The sequence below is a fragment of the Callospermophilus lateralis genome, chromosome 2 (assembly GCF_048772815.1).
Source record: "Callospermophilus lateralis isolate mCalLat2 chromosome 2, mCalLat2.hap1, whole genome shotgun sequence".
Classification (NCBI taxonomy): Eukaryota; Metazoa; Chordata; class Mammalia; order Rodentia; family Sciuridae; genus Callospermophilus; species Callospermophilus lateralis.
This window is the reverse complement of record NC_135306.1, coordinates 147,523,250-147,538,699: the sequence shown is the minus strand read 5'-3', so window position 1 is coordinate 147,538,699 and position 15,450 is coordinate 147,523,250.

Genomic DNA, 15,450 nt, shown 5'->3' with positions numbered 1-15,450 from the left:
GAAACCTCCACGGTTGATCTAATGACCAAGATGGCTAGTAAGTGACAAGCAGGCAGCTTACACAGGGCGGCTATGCTGAGCCAAAGCATGATTCACAATCTGGGTGGGACAGAGAATAGTGCAAGATTTCACCATGCTCTCAGCACAAAATCTAAAAACGTATAAATTGTCTCTTCTGAAACTTTCTACTTAATATTTGTGAACTACACAGGTAACTGAGACCATGGAACACAAGACCACAGAGAAAGGAGACTGCTACAGTTATTTAATGTTAAATGAATGAATACCTGGACTCTGGGGGAACATTTCTGGTGAGAAGATGCCGACTGCTTTGAAGGGAGTGTGTTCCCATGAGGGGAACAGGCCGGAGGTGGTGGGCCCAAGGTAGGCACAGCTGGTCCCCAGGCCTCCTGATGCTAAGAGGCCACTGCTACTCAGAAGCTTCCCAAAATTCTCCTCACCAGGAGTGGGGGATCCCCAAACCTGGAAATTCCCAGTAGGTTCATCCCACTCCACCCTACGGCACCACGGGCCTGGTCATTCTCAACACAATTTCTTGGAAGGAAAAATTGGCTCAAAATCAGAAGTTCTGGAATTCACTACAGGAAGTGGCCATATGAATAAGAGGAAAGGTTTCTGATTAAAGAGTCAAGAATTCTGGGTTTCGATTCCCACTCTAGAAAACACGGGCATGGATTGGGACCTGGGTTCAACTCCAGCTCTGCTGGTAAGTCAGATACTTCACTGAGCCCTCATTTCCTCTTTTGAAAAGAGATTACAATATCTGCCTAGCAGGTTCTTGTGAGGATTACAGAGGAAGCAGCTGGGGCAATAGTCAGCCTGCATGCAAAGATTTTCACTTACTTCTTGGTAAGTAGCTGCTATCCCCTGAGGGCCCCTCCACCTAGCCCAGCATAATTCACAAAAGGTTATTTGCAAATAGTACCAAACCTAGACACAAGCATTGTGAAACTTCCACAGTTGATCTAATAACCAAGATAGCTAGCTCAGCAGGGGGCTCCAGCATCCTGGGGATTCTTTTGATTGGTGGGGCCCAAATTGAACTAAATGGATAAGTACAAAATGCTCTGTATACTGCAAAGTGCCCTGACCTCCACATTCACACCTCCAGCTCCGATCTACCTCCTGAATATGGATATTCGCCCTATTTCCAGGACCTTCCACATGGATGTCTTGCTCACCACTACCAAATTGAGCTGTTTGTCCTGTTAAACTCATCAGAGGAATTGGCTCCGCCTCTGCCCAGTTGCTCCAGGAAGGAGCCTGAAGTCTCCCAAGACTCTTTCATACCCAGTCTCTCCCCTGTTCAGCAGTTCTGTTTCCTCTAAGTTCCCCAGACCCATCCCTCCTTCCTGGCCCTATCCACCTCATTCCCTCATCATTTCTCTGCTAAGTGGGAACAACCACCTCCACGCTGGCCCTTGGGCACCAATGTATCCTTCCATTTCATTCTCATACTGTGGGCAGAACCACCTTCCAAAAGCAAGGGCTTTCTCATTGGACCCCCAATGAAACATCACCCATCATTGACATCCATCAATGATGGTTGATGCAGGGAAGTAGACCTTCTGGAATGTTCATTACATGATGTGAAGAACAACTTCCCCATTGCCTCCAAGATAAATCGTGAATGTCTGGTGAGTACAGAGGGTCTTTGTGATCTGCCCCAAATGTCCTCTTCGTCCCACTTTCATTTCTCCCTTCCCTCTACTTGCTCCCAACGTTCTAACCATATTGTGCTTCTTGCAGTTTCCCAGGCTCAACATGCTATTTCACACCTCTCTGCTTTTGCACATGTTATTTCATCTGCCTGGAATGCCTCGAAATGGAAAAGAGAAATCCTATTCTCTTCTTCCAGCCAATTCCTACTCCGGCTAAGCTCTGCCTCCCCTGGGAAACCTTCTATTCATTCCTCCAAAGCTGATGCTTCCTGTTCCCTGGGCATAGCTGCTGGGTGCTGATCTGCCCTCAGGGGCAGACCCCCAGCTTCATCTTGGCTCAGATGCACAGGGCCTGGCTACTCGGTGACTTGGATTCATTTTGTGCTGGAGTGGGATGTCTTGGGCAGCAGCTGCCAAGGAGAAGAAACTTCAAGTGAGATTTGGAAGCACAAGAGTACCCAGCCTGTCTGGGGGAGGCTGCACGGCGTCTCGTGTTGCTCATCCTGACGGTGGTTGTCATCCTTCTCCCCCTCATCACTACCACCATCATCATCACCCAGTCATCAGGGCCTTGCTTTCAGGATGCTGACCACATGTGAGGCTCAAGGCCATGAGTTTGATGGCAGGCCTCCCTATAATCTTTATTTTATCTTCAATATTAGTAACTCCCCCAAGTTGGTACTGTAAGTATCACTATTTTATAGATATGGAAACTGAGGTTCAGGAAGGCTAAGAGCTCTGCCCAAGGTCACTCAGCTGGTTAGTGATGGGGCTAGCTAATCCAGGGATGCTCTCATTCACCATATTAGTGGGCAGCTGGCCACACTGATCTCACCCCTTCTGAGTCCCTCCCACCCCATCACTGTCTGCGGAACTCCTTTCCTAAGTGAACAGACTTTCCACTGAGATGTTGGGTGGGCCCAGCTGGAGCAACCATGAGACCTGGGAGGGCACTTGGGAGGGGGGAAAGAGGACATTCAGATCCCTGTGTACCCTTCTAGATCTCAACAACATGGTGTTTGATTCATCTATGGCTACTGTGGTTGCTGTGCATTGCTTGGGGATTCCGTCCCCTCCTCTTGTCTGCAAATAGAGAACACAGAGGCCCAGCCACAGTCACTCTGTGTGTTGGGATGGGAGGGGAGCAGCTAGGGGTAGCCTGGACTCTGGGATCCAGGCCTGAATAGCTGTGATTACAGGCACATGCCACCACACCCAGCTTAGACTGGTTTTAATCAAGCCTCAAATGTACTAACCATGTGAAGTTTGGGGAGATCCATGATTGCTCTGGGCCTTAGTCTTCTCATCTACAAAATGGGATTCTAATTATTGTTCGGCAGGATTGTCATGAGGACCCAATGAGACAGACACTGAGGGTGTCTGATGAAGAAAGAGGGTCTGGTGCCCAAAAGGGGCCGTATGGCAGATGGGATTATGATTGAGTCTGGGGTCAGATAGAGCTAGTGGATTTGTCCATGGCTCCCCAGTCCTCACAGGACAATGCTGAGTCCTCCTCATCCCTGGAGCTCAGCATAAGGCCAGGCCAGGCTGTCCATGCCTAGGGTCTATTGAAATGCACGGACACTGTGCAGGCAGAACTGGCCCCCGTGGCTGGATCATGCAAGAAGAAAGGCATAGTTTGAGGGAGCCCTTTTTTTCTTTTTTCTTTTTTTTAAAGAGAGAGAGAGAATTTTTTTAATGTTTATTTTTTAGTTTTCGGCAGACACAACATCTTTGTTTGTACAACCCGGGCCACACGCATGAAAGGCGAACGCGCTACCACTTGAGCCACATCCCCAGCCCAGTGAGGGAGCCCTTTATACTAGAACTCTCGGGAGGTAGAAGGAAGCTGTAGTTAATGGGCAATTCCTTGGAGACATTCCAGGATAATTTGAGCAGTGATGTGATTGCCAAGAATCAATTGGATCTGTCAAATCAATGAGTCTCAGAAGAATGTCTAAATTGGAAGCAACTTAGAGGCCCTCAAGTACAACATTCTCCACACACAGAAGGGGAGACTGAGACCTGAAAAGGAAACGGACGTGCCCAAGGTGGACAGTGCCAAATCTAGGGTGAGGAGCAGGCCTCCTGCCTCTGCAGAGAAGGGACTGGTGCACTTATAACCATTTTTCAAAAACAGAAAAAACGAGGCCTAGGAGAGGCAAAAACTTGGTGAGGCCACCAGGTGGGTCTATGATGAGCCACAAACTCATGGCTTCAGGATTCCCCCCAGGGCCTCCTAAGCTGAAGTGTATCTGGCTAGAGGAATAGGACCAGAGCCTAACCCAGCCCTAGCAAGGTGGGATGAATCCTTCCTGGGCCAACTGGGCAGTGTCTTCTGGCTAAAAATGTCACCACCTACTGTCCTGCCTCTGCTTCATCTGCCAAAATACCAGCTCTGGAAGGAGAGGTCTGTGAGGCCCGGATGACCACCAGTCTGAGGAGGCAATGGGCTCAGAAAGGGGGCAGTGGCTGCTCCAATATCCCACAGCCAGCCTAGCTGGGCCCAGCCTGGCCCCCACGCTAGGTGAGTGACAGACAGGAAGGCAGAAACAGAGACACTAACTCAGAGGGCATGTGCTTACCTGGCAGAGTGGGAGCAATCACGGAAAAACATCTGCATCCACTTGGTAAATAGCTGGCAGCACCTGGCAGCCCCAGCCCTCACCTGAGGGGAAACGTCTGAGGACTAGGAGCAACACAGCCCACAGCCTGGATTTGCACGTCTTGAGCTGTGTTCCATCACCCCCACCCAGCACCCACCTTCCCAGTCCCTGTACTCATTGGCCACGCCCTCCAGCATCAAATTCCAGGAGACACTGCCCAATGGCCCCAGGAAGCCCCAGCATGATCTCTCACTCCTTGGTAGTGAGCCTTCCTATCAGTGCTTCTCTCCCTGGACTGCTGTCCCCCTAACTCTTACCTCTAATTCAGCAATGGCTCCTTTGAGAGGCTTCCCAGGCCTCCCACGTAGCCCTCCTACAGCCTAAGTCAATGACTCTCCCAGCCGGCTGCCTCCTTCCCTCTGTCACAGTGCAGATCCCACCAGCAGCCACCGCCTGAGTCCACATTGGACTCCTGCACCAGATGGAAACCTCTAGAAGGTAGAGGCAACATCCCCAACTGCAGCAGAGGGCTGACTATAAAGAATCCATAACTTCCTCCTCCCTGCCTCCTCTTTTTTTTTTTGGTACCAGGGATTGAACTCAGGAGCACCTGACCACTGAGCCACATCCCCTGCCCTATTTTGTATTTTATTTGGAGACAGGGTCTCACTGAGTTGCTTAGCACCTCGCTTTTGCTGAGGCTGGCTTTGCACTTGTGATCCTCCTACTTCAGCCTCCAGAACCACTGGGATTACAGGCATGCACCACCATGCCCGGCCCTCCCTCCTCCTTCTTCTTTCCTCTTTCCTTCCCTCCTGAACACCTACTATGTGTCAGGCACTATTCCAGATGAAGGAGATGGAGCAATGAACAACACAAAACCCTGAAACATTATTGTCATTCTCTGTGTGTGCGTGGGCGTGGGCGTGGGTGTGTCGGGGGGTGCTGGTGAAAAATAAAATAGACCAAATAACTTCGGATGGTGACAGATACTAGAAAGAAACTAAAAGAACGTTTGTTGAGCTGGAAACTGCAGACAGGGAGGCGAGTTTCAAAGGGGTGCAGTGGGCTGGGGGAGTCTCTTACCTTCTCTCTCAGGGGCTGCCAGGCATTGGGAAGGGAGACGTGTGGGAGGGAAGCCTTGGGCCCTCTGGAAGTGCCAGACGTCTCTCCACCCACAGGCACACTTCCTGGCTCTCCAGGAATTTGATTCAGTGACAGTTCTGAAGCAGTTAGTTTTCAAAGAGTCACAATAGATGCCATTTATCAAGGGCCTTGAGGGGGGTAAAGGGGATGGCCTTCTGTAGCACTGAGCCTTCAAGTGCCTGGCCCATTGAGGCGGGCATGATTAGCCCCCATGGAAGGGGGGCCCAGGGTCACACAGCCAGTTCCTGGGCCAGCTGGGATTTGAACGGGGGTCTGGTGACTCTTGGGTCCTATGCTTCCTCTCACACCCACAGCCTCCCAGTGTCAGAGGAAGTCAGTCATCTGGTGGTAGAAAGAGCCAGGAATGGAGAACAGGCTGAAAGAGCAGTTTGGAGAGCGAAGTCTCCTGACCCCAGCACAGGTCTGCGAGGGGGAGTCCCTCAGCTCCTCTGGGCCTCAGTTTCTCTAAGCACCAGGAGGAGCCCTGAGCCCAGCCCAGCTGAGATGGTTGCTTTGAGCATCAGATGAAATGCAGAGGGCAAGTATTCTGGAATATACCACAGCCCAACAGCCAGCCCCTGAGACCACCCCAAGACCACCCCGACCTTGGCCACTGCTCTCCAGGTTTTTCCCCCAACCTGGTGCCTAAGCCTATGCCAAGCTGCCAGTCGAGTATGGCAGTTTGGCTACTGAGCTCGGGCAGCGGTGAGAGCAGTCATGAACCTTGCTCACCTTACAGCTGGCAAAAAGCCAGCTTCGAGGTCAGGGGTGGTGCTGAGGGCAAAGTTGCCAAAATGGGACGGGAGAGGTAGGGCACCCTGGATTCCTGCTGATGTGGAATGACTCAGTAACATTCCTATTCCCCTCCCCCAGAGCCAGCTGCTCTTCCCCTGCTCCGAGGGAAGGCAAAGCCAGCACGTGCTGAGGGCCTACTGTGTGCTCTGTGCCTGAGAGGGCCTACTGTGTGCTCTGTGTCTTCTCAGGCATTGTCTCAATTTATCTGCTCTGGGAAGTGCAGGGAGTGTAAATAACTAGATTGGTGTCGTGTGAGCACATCTGTTTGTCAGGGCTACCACAACAAAGTTCCACCCATGGATGACTTAACACAAATTCGTTACCTCATAGTCCTGGAGGCTGGAAATCCAAGGTCAAGGTGGCAGCAGAGTTGGTTTCTTGAGGCCTCTCTTGCTGGTTTGGAGATGGCTGTCTTCATATTCACGTGGCATTCTCCACGTGTCTGTGTCCAAACTTTCTCTTCATATAAGGACACCAGTCATTTTGGATTAGGGTCCACCCTAATGACCTCATTTTAACTTACATGCCTCTCTAAAGACTCTACCAAATTCAGTCACATTTTGTGACCCTGGAGGTTGGGATTTCAACAGATAAAATGGAGGGAGGGGGGGCCACAAATTAGCCATAACAATGAGTAAGTGGCAGAGTCTGATGTTGAACTTGAATCTTTCTGACTTAAAAATCTGCCCCTTTTCTGACATACCACATTACATTTCTCCCCTTCCCCTGAACCCAAACATTTGTCATTCACCTGCCACAGGGGAAGCCCCCACAGTCTGAACCTCTACTCCACGCCAGGTATTTTGCCCTTTATTTCACTTCATACAACTCAGTCAGGTGAAGAACCTTGAAGAAGAAACTAAATCTCAGGGAAGGGAGTAGCCCAAGTACACACAGTGAGTCAGCGGCCATGGCAGGACATGAACTTGCGTGTGTCTGGCCTTTTCCCTCCACCGCCTCGTGTCTCCTCCTGCGGTGACAGTCATATTGCCTGACCAGGCTACAGAGACACAGCAGCATGATGACATGGCCAAATGGACGTTGGCACCTTGGGCTGGATCAAAGAACTGCCAGGCATTAGCCATTTAATTGCTGGAACGGCCAGACCAAATGGGGCGCTCTGGAGGAGGCAGAGGGATGTGGCTTTTCCCCAGTAAGGCAGTTGTGATGTGCACTGTCTGAACAGCGCCCTCTTCTCTATCACCAGTCACTCCTTCAGGGTTTAAGGCTTTTGTCAAAAGCCAGAATTTGTAGATGGAAAGACAAAGACTGACAGAAACTTCTGACCTAGGAGGAACTTGGCAAGAAGGAGTGTCCTTCCTTAAAAAGTGAACCCTTGTTCTCTTTTCTGAGCAAAGGAGGCAAGTTGGAAGGGGCCTGAGAAACACACTGTCCAAGCTCTTCACTGGACATTTAGGGAAACTCATCCTGGGCCCAGAGAGTTTCCCAGGTCTGTGCAGTGAGTGAGACCAGAGCCAGGACTGGACTCCCCGGCTCCAGCCTCCCTACCCTCCTCGGCTCAAGTACCCCAGCACACCACCATTGCCTACTTGTTGCCTCATCCCATGAGCATTACATGTGACTTCAACCTCCTCTTGGTCTGCTGATGTCCTCTGGAGATAAGCAGTTCAGCACGGGTCACCATAGTTCCCCCAGAGTGCTCTGACCTGATTTGAACTGACCTGGGTGAAACTGGACGCCATCCCCTGGTCTACCTGTTGTCCAGGGCCAGGTCAGCTCACCATGCTGTCAACCACAGGGCCTGGCTGGGCCCCTTCCCATGAGTGAGAGAGCAGGGACCACCCAACATAATTGGACCTCCCTCCATCCTGAGCCCCATGTAAGTGAAGCAGTTAGGAGCATAGCTCTGAAGCCAGAATGCCTAGATTCAAGTCCTTTTGCCACCACATACTAGCTCTGTGAATTGAAAAAGTTATTTAATGTCTCTATGCCTCAGTTTCCCTCTCTGTAAAATAGGGGTGATAACAGCAGAAAATTCCACATGGAATTGCAATGTCTGAGTGAGTTGAGACCAGAACTATGTCTTGTATATTATGATCTTCAGTTAAATTATTAATTATGTCTTATTTACTGGGGCCACTGTCACAGGTGCCAATAGCACAGAAACTAACTTTGCGTCTCAGCTCTGCCTCTCTTACCATGTGGCCTTGGACAACCACTACCCCTCTCTGAGCTCCCGTCTGCAAAATGGGGGCAGGAGCACCACTTCCCAGGGTCACTGTCCATATCTGAGGTGGTCATAGGATGCACACTGGGAAGGACTCCAAGGATGTTCCATTCCTGTGACAACCACTAGAAATGAAGATGAAAGCACATGTATAGACAAGTGTCCTTTCTCCTTTCCGGAGTGACAGGACCTGTCCTGCAGCTCCAAGAGCAGGACATAGAATGGCTGGGGTGGGAGAAGGAGCCTTGGCATGGCCCTGGGCAGTTTATTGACCTGGCCACTCACTGTGGGCTGAAGTCCCCCTCCTTTGCGAAATCATCCCTGTAATGTCTGTGCTGACAGTACAAAGCCCTGGCTGATGAACTTTCTTCACCCACCTGGCAGAGCTCCTGAGTTCAGTCACGCAATGGCCTAGGGCACACAGCCTTATGCAACTGTGCACCTGCCCTTCCCTTTCACCCTCTCCTTTCCCTCCTCCCTCAGCTACTCCTCCTTCACATGCCATTCCCAGCTCTCAGCGTCCTACCTCCTCAAACTTAGGCCAGTCTGCTTCCCCCACTCAGGCCTGGTTTTAGGGATAGAACTTGACCTCCCAGCACCCAGGATACCAACCACTGGAGACCCTACGATACCAACCACTGGGGCTAAAGGGACAGGCCATTGCAAGCAGTGGAAACAGCCCAAACAAGGCTGAGAGGATGGAGAGCACTGCAGGGTTTGAGGTCCTGTCCTCCAGTAGGGGACTGTTGGCTGGGTCTGGGAATGGGCAATGTGAAGGGAAGTGAGGTTGGATGGGCAGACAGGACCTCACGTGCTGGCCCTCAACAACGTGGAGGGGTTGAGGCTGGCAGTAGTGCCAGGGCAGAGCCCTGATGATCAGAGCTTTCTCTGGGACCAGGACTCACACAGAGGGTCCAGCGTGGCCCCACATGGGGAGTGGCACAGAAGATCTCTCAGCAGAGGCAGAGGACATGCAGGTGTGAAAGGGTGGGGGCTCTCCGGTCCAGTCATCCAAGGTGAAATCCTTCATTTGCCACTTATATACAACCTTAGTCAAAGCACTTCCCCCACTCTGAGCCTCAGTTTCCCCACTTACAAAATCAGACTGCTGACTGCATCGGCTTTGATGTTGTCGGTTGTGACATTTTGCATGGTTCCTGGCTCACAGTAGGAACTCAGTAATTATAGGTCTCTTTCTTCATCCCCCACTCATTCCCCCCAAGTCCCAGCTTGGAGGGCAGCTGTGTGCACCAAGTCAGCGCTGCTATTCAACAAGGTATATTGAACACCAGCCTCTGTAATTTTTATTGAAAAGGATTATCATTATTCATAATATAAACACTGAGCAACTACCATGTGTCCAGAATTGTGCATATCACTTTCCACAAGTTGTAAGGTAAGTATTTTCTTCATTTTACAGAAAAGGAAATAGAGTCTTTTAAGAGCTTTCTAGGAAGTGGTGGAGCCAAGCCTGCCACCCTGGCCTGGGTAGTTAAGCATGGCCCCACCTCCTCTTCCCCCCCATAGTTTTTTGTCCACCTGTTTTCCCATCAACTTCTCTGCTCCATGCACTTCCCAGCGTGTGATGAGGATGAAAGATTAAGGGGGGGCAATATGGCATCTCAGAAATCAGAGGTTGGGGTTCAAGTCCCTGTCCTTCCATTTGTGAGATGAGTGACTTTGAAGATTTAAGAAGGAGCCTGACCAGGAGCCCAAGGAGTAAGATTCTAGATGGCCTCTCTTCCCAACACCCTATGTGACCCTGGACAAGCCCTACCCTCTCTGATCCTGTTTCCCCATCTGTAAAATCCAGCTCTCGAAGGCAGTTCAGTCTGTCTTGATTGTGGAGAGGCTCTCCTGAAGATTCCTTTCTCTGGTCCCAGGCTCTCACCCTAATCACTGATGCATACCAGGCCAAAGCAGGGGAAAATAGGACTCAGGAAAATGGGCCCCACAGCTCAATTAGGTCAGGTTAAATAGCCTAACCAAGGTCTTTCATTCAGAGCCCCAGACAGTTGTTGGTTTCAAAGAGACACAGTTCAAACATCACCCAACCCCCATCCCAGCACACAGGGAGCAGGATGTGTACACTCACAGTTGAGTCCATGAGCCTTGACAGCTCATGATGACCCCCAGACTGGGCAAGGAAGGGCCTCTTATCATTAGAAATATTTTACAAAAAATAAAACTGAACCCAGGCACGGTGGCACACACCTCTAATCCCAGCAGCTTGGGAGGCTGAGGCAGGAGGATTGCGAGTTCAAAGCCAGCCTCAGCAATGGTAAAGGTGCTAAGCAACTCAGTGAGACTCTGTCTCTAAATGAAATACAAAATAGGGCTGGGATGTGGCTCAGTGGTCAAGTGCCCCTGAGTTTAAACTCCGGTACCAAAAATAATTAAATAAAAAAATAAAACTGAAAGTCAAAACTGGGAAGTGTTGGAACCAAAATAGTCTCTGGTCGCATGTGTCTAAATTCTGCAAATCCAATCCATATATTTTCATGATTCTAATATCCTATGATTCTGGTTATAGCAGTCTATGTTCCAAACATCCAGTATTGTCCCCTCCTGACACCACGATTCTGCCTAAGGTTTTGACTTCCTGAAGTTTAAAAGTCCATTCTTTAACAAATGCTTATTGAGTGCCTACCCTGTGCCAGGTCCTGAGCTCCAGGCTGGGGACACAGCAGTGAGCACCATGGAGTTTCTGGACTCACAGCGCCTAGAGTCTAGAGGCAGAAAAGACAAGCATGAGCCAGTTTTCAAAGTGTGGAAAGGACCCCCGTGGAAGACAGGAAGGGTACTGCAGGAGCCTGACAGAACCCACACTCAGGCCAGAGGAGGCACCCCTGGTACTGTAGGCCAAGCTGCGACTGGAGGGAGAGAGGACTTTAGGTAGTGTTCCAGTTAGAGGGGCAAAGGCTGGGAGGGAAGAGGGCACCTGGACCAAGGACCTGGAGGTGGTTGTGTGTGGAACAGAAGTGCCAGGGGGAGGTAAGGCAGGAGACGTGGGCTGGGGTTCTCCATGGGGGATTATAACCTTAGCCTAAAAGTGACAAGGAATCATGAGAGATTTAAAACCACTTAGTGACAAGATTAGAATTGTATTTTAGAAGAAACCCTCTTACCATTCCAAGAGCTGGGTGTGGAAGGGATGAGAGATGAACAGGAGACCTCAAGCAGGGGTTGTCATGGTCCCTGTGGGAGATGCTGTTCACCTGGACCAGCATCAGGTGATGTGGGCAGAGAGAAGTAGATTCGGGAAGGCTGGGCATACACTGGAGATGAGGAAGAGGGAGGCATCTTGGGCAAGTCCCAGGTCCCTGGTTTATTCAGCTGGGTGGGTGGTGGGCAGCCCCCACCAAGATGATGTGAGGGAGACAATTTGGTTAAGAGTTAAATCTAGGGTTCAAGAGAGCATGAGGCTTGAGATGAGGTGGCAGGTGGCAGAAAGAGTGTATTTTACGTGGTAAGAGGAAGCATTGTCTGTCAAACTTTTGTTTCAGATATGTACGTGTACAGTGTGCATCTATCTTTTTCTATCTATCTATCTATCTATCTATCTATCTATCTATCTATCTATCTATCTATTTATCTATCTCCCCAGTTGTGATGACATGCATTTCTTACCATGAGCTATCCTTTTTTTAAAAAAATCAGAAAACCTCTTTCTAGCTTGTTTGCTATGGCTGGCATGATTCGAATGTGCTCTGAGAGTAAAATTCTGTGGGGTTAACGTTCCAGAGTTCTGTTTGTCCTGGTATCGAAGGTAATGAATGAACACAGCCCTTTGCACGCAAGGCTGTAATAATGCAGTTCCCTGGGTTCATTGGCCGTCTGGCACACTTGATCTTGTCAGGAAGCTTATGGGCCATGGTGCAGACAAGACATCTTCCACTACCGAGGGTGCTTTCATGAGGGACCAATGCAGTCACGGGAAGAAGGACTTGGTGGACTGGAAGTCACCCTGCAGATATGTGGTCATCGATAAGCTGCCCATGCAGGGTCAGTGGCAAAGCCAGGAACCCCGTGTCCAGGGCTCTGTGCCTGCAGAGTGTGTGGTAGGATCCATTCAGGTCCTTGTCAGGAAGACAGACAAGGGAAAAACAGGGGAGTGTCTGGCTAATTGGTAAGAACTGCTAGGCTTAAAGGTGAGAGACAAGTGGACAGAGGACAGACAGACTGAGGAGGGGAATGAGAGGATGTGTATTGGTGGAGAGGGCAGGGATGGCAACAGAGAGCTCTCAGGCTTCTCTGAGGACACCAACAGGCTAATGTGGGGGAACAAGGTCCCCAGAGCTCCCCTCTCTCCCTTGGGAGCCTTTGCTGGGACTCTCTCCTGTGGGAACCTGATGATGTAGGGACCATTTGTGGCCTCCTATGCATGTGGCCCAAAGTCCTGTCACCTCAGCCTGCTCACAGGGTTCCTTATCCTGCAACCCGCTCCCCTTCTTTCAGACTCGTCCCTCACTGTGCCCCAGTCACCCTGAATCCCTTGCTGCCCCACTCTCTCCCCTCCTGTCTGGAATGCCCTTAGCTTCTTGGCTAACCTCAACAGGACGCCCACCGGGACAACGTCTTTCCTGAGTGCTCTGGCTACAGCCTGGCCTGCCTCTGCTCCAGGTGCTCCTCAAAGATTTCTAGCAGCATCCAAAATGCTTCGAGAACTAAGACCTTTCTGTGTCCACCCCAACTGTGAGCTCTCACAGTCCAGCACAAAATCTGACTCGGTGTCAGACTCATCAGGTTAATGTCTGTTGGTTGGTTAGATAGAGAAAAAAGGCAGTAAGACAGGAGAATGGAAGAACAGAATGGGCTAGGGGAATACCTAGTTACAGTGGCAATGGAGAAGTAAAACGAGCCCTCCGCTGGAAGTCTAGAAGCTTTCCTGCTCCTTGGCTCTGTGACCTTGAACAAGTCACTCCCTATCTCTAGCCCTCCATCTCCCACCTGCAAAGTGGGGAGGCTGTGGGATAAAATGTCTGACACCTGATCCCCAGGCCCTCCAGTTCCTATGCTGACTCCATAGGGGCAGGAGCGTCGCATCCTTGTCAACAGGCAGGTGAGCTTAGCTCCTGGATGTAGGGATGGGAACAGAGGGAGGCTCGAAGGCCAGGGGAAGCCTGGAAGGCACAATGGAGGACAGAGCTTCAGGTGTGAATCTGGCCTCTTGAGAGATTTTAGAAGAACTTACAGGACACAGATTTGTGATTCATTGGATGTGATTCTTAATTTCTGCTATGATCAAGAGTTTACTGCAGCTTTGGCAGCTACTCAGGAGACAGTTAGCTCCTGCCTCCTACTACCCCACCACATGGGGCGGGGGCGGGGGTGCGGGTGGAAGCTGAGGCCTTAGTAGATTTGACTTGGACCGTTATTGAGCCACAGTCACCTGCTCCGGGAGCAGCTGAGGGAGCCTCCCTCTCTAGTGTTATCTTTTCCCCTCTGGGAAGGTCTAAAACTCCTACCTTTTTTTTCCTGATGTCTTCCAAATCTTCCACACCCCACACTGTGTTCTCCTGGGCCCTACAATCAGGCTCCTGCATTGGTTTCCCTTTTCATTTGCTGTTATTCAGTTTTTTTATTGTGGTAAAATATACATAATGTAAAATTTGTTCATAATGAACTATAGCAGCAATAATTTCTGTATATGATCAAGAGTTTATTGCAGCATTTCTTTTTCTGTTCTTTGCTTTATTTTTTTAATAATATGACAGTAGAATGCATTATAATTCTTATTACACATATAGAGCACAATTTTTTTATATCTCTGGTTGTATACAAAGTATATTCACACCAATTCGTGTCTTCATACCTGTACTTTGGATAACAATGATCATCACATTCCACCATCATTTATAACCCATGCCTTCTCCCTCCCCCCCACTCCTCTGCCCTATCTAGAGTTTGTCTATTCCTCCCACGCTCCCCCTCCCTACCCTACTATGAATCAGCCTCCTTATATCAAAGAAAACATTCGGCATTTGTTTTTTTTTGGGATTGGCTGACTTCACTTAGCATTATCTTCTCTAGCTCCATCCATTTACCTGCAAATGCCATGATTTTATTGTCTTTTATTGCTAAGTAATATTACATTGTGTATATATGACACATTTTTTTATCCATTAATCTATTGAAGGGCATCTAGATTTGCTTTTTTTTTTTTAAGGGTGAGAATTAATAAATGAAAAGGAGTAGAAAAGTCAACATCGGCCCAGGTTAGATCCTCAGCACCACATACAAAGATGTTGTGTCCGCCGAAAACTAAAAAAAAAAAATACATGTTAAAATTAAAAAAAAAAAAAAAAGATTGTAGAGGAGGGCTTGGGTTGTGGCTCAGTGGGAGAGCACTTGCCTATTAGTAAAAGTTGTTTAACTGATATGAAAAATAAAATAAAATTTGTCATCTTAACTATTTTAAGTGTACTCCAGTAGTATTAAATATTCATAATGTTATGCAGCCATCACTCTGTCCATCTCCACAATCCTTTTTGTCTGATCAAACTGATACCATGCTACTAAGTGCATGTCTCTGAGATCTGTTCGGTCTGTTGCATTGTTCAAGTACTTTTTTTCCTTACTTATTTCCCCACCTGATTGGTCTACCCAATTATTTAGAATGGGGTATTGAAATTCCCCACTGTTATTGTAGAACTATCTATTTCTCCTTTCAGTTGTCAGTGTTTGCTTCGTATGTTTTGATGGTCTCATTAGGTTCTTCCTATATTGAAACTTTTGTTCATGTTCTTTTTTGGTCTCTTGTAATCTTTTTATATTTAAAGGCTGTTCATCAGATATAGCTGCTCCTGCTCTCTTTTGGTTTCTATTTGCATCTTTTGTCATCCTTTCATATTGAATCTATTTGTGTCTTTGGTTCTAAAGTGAAATGGTTCCTGACTTTAAATAGTGTGGCTTAATTTTTCAGCTTTACAATGGAGCAAAGGCAATATACATTCAGAGGAAAATGTACTTTGAATTTTGAGTTTTAATCTATTGCCAAACTAAAGAGTAATATGCAGTCTGATACTGCTTT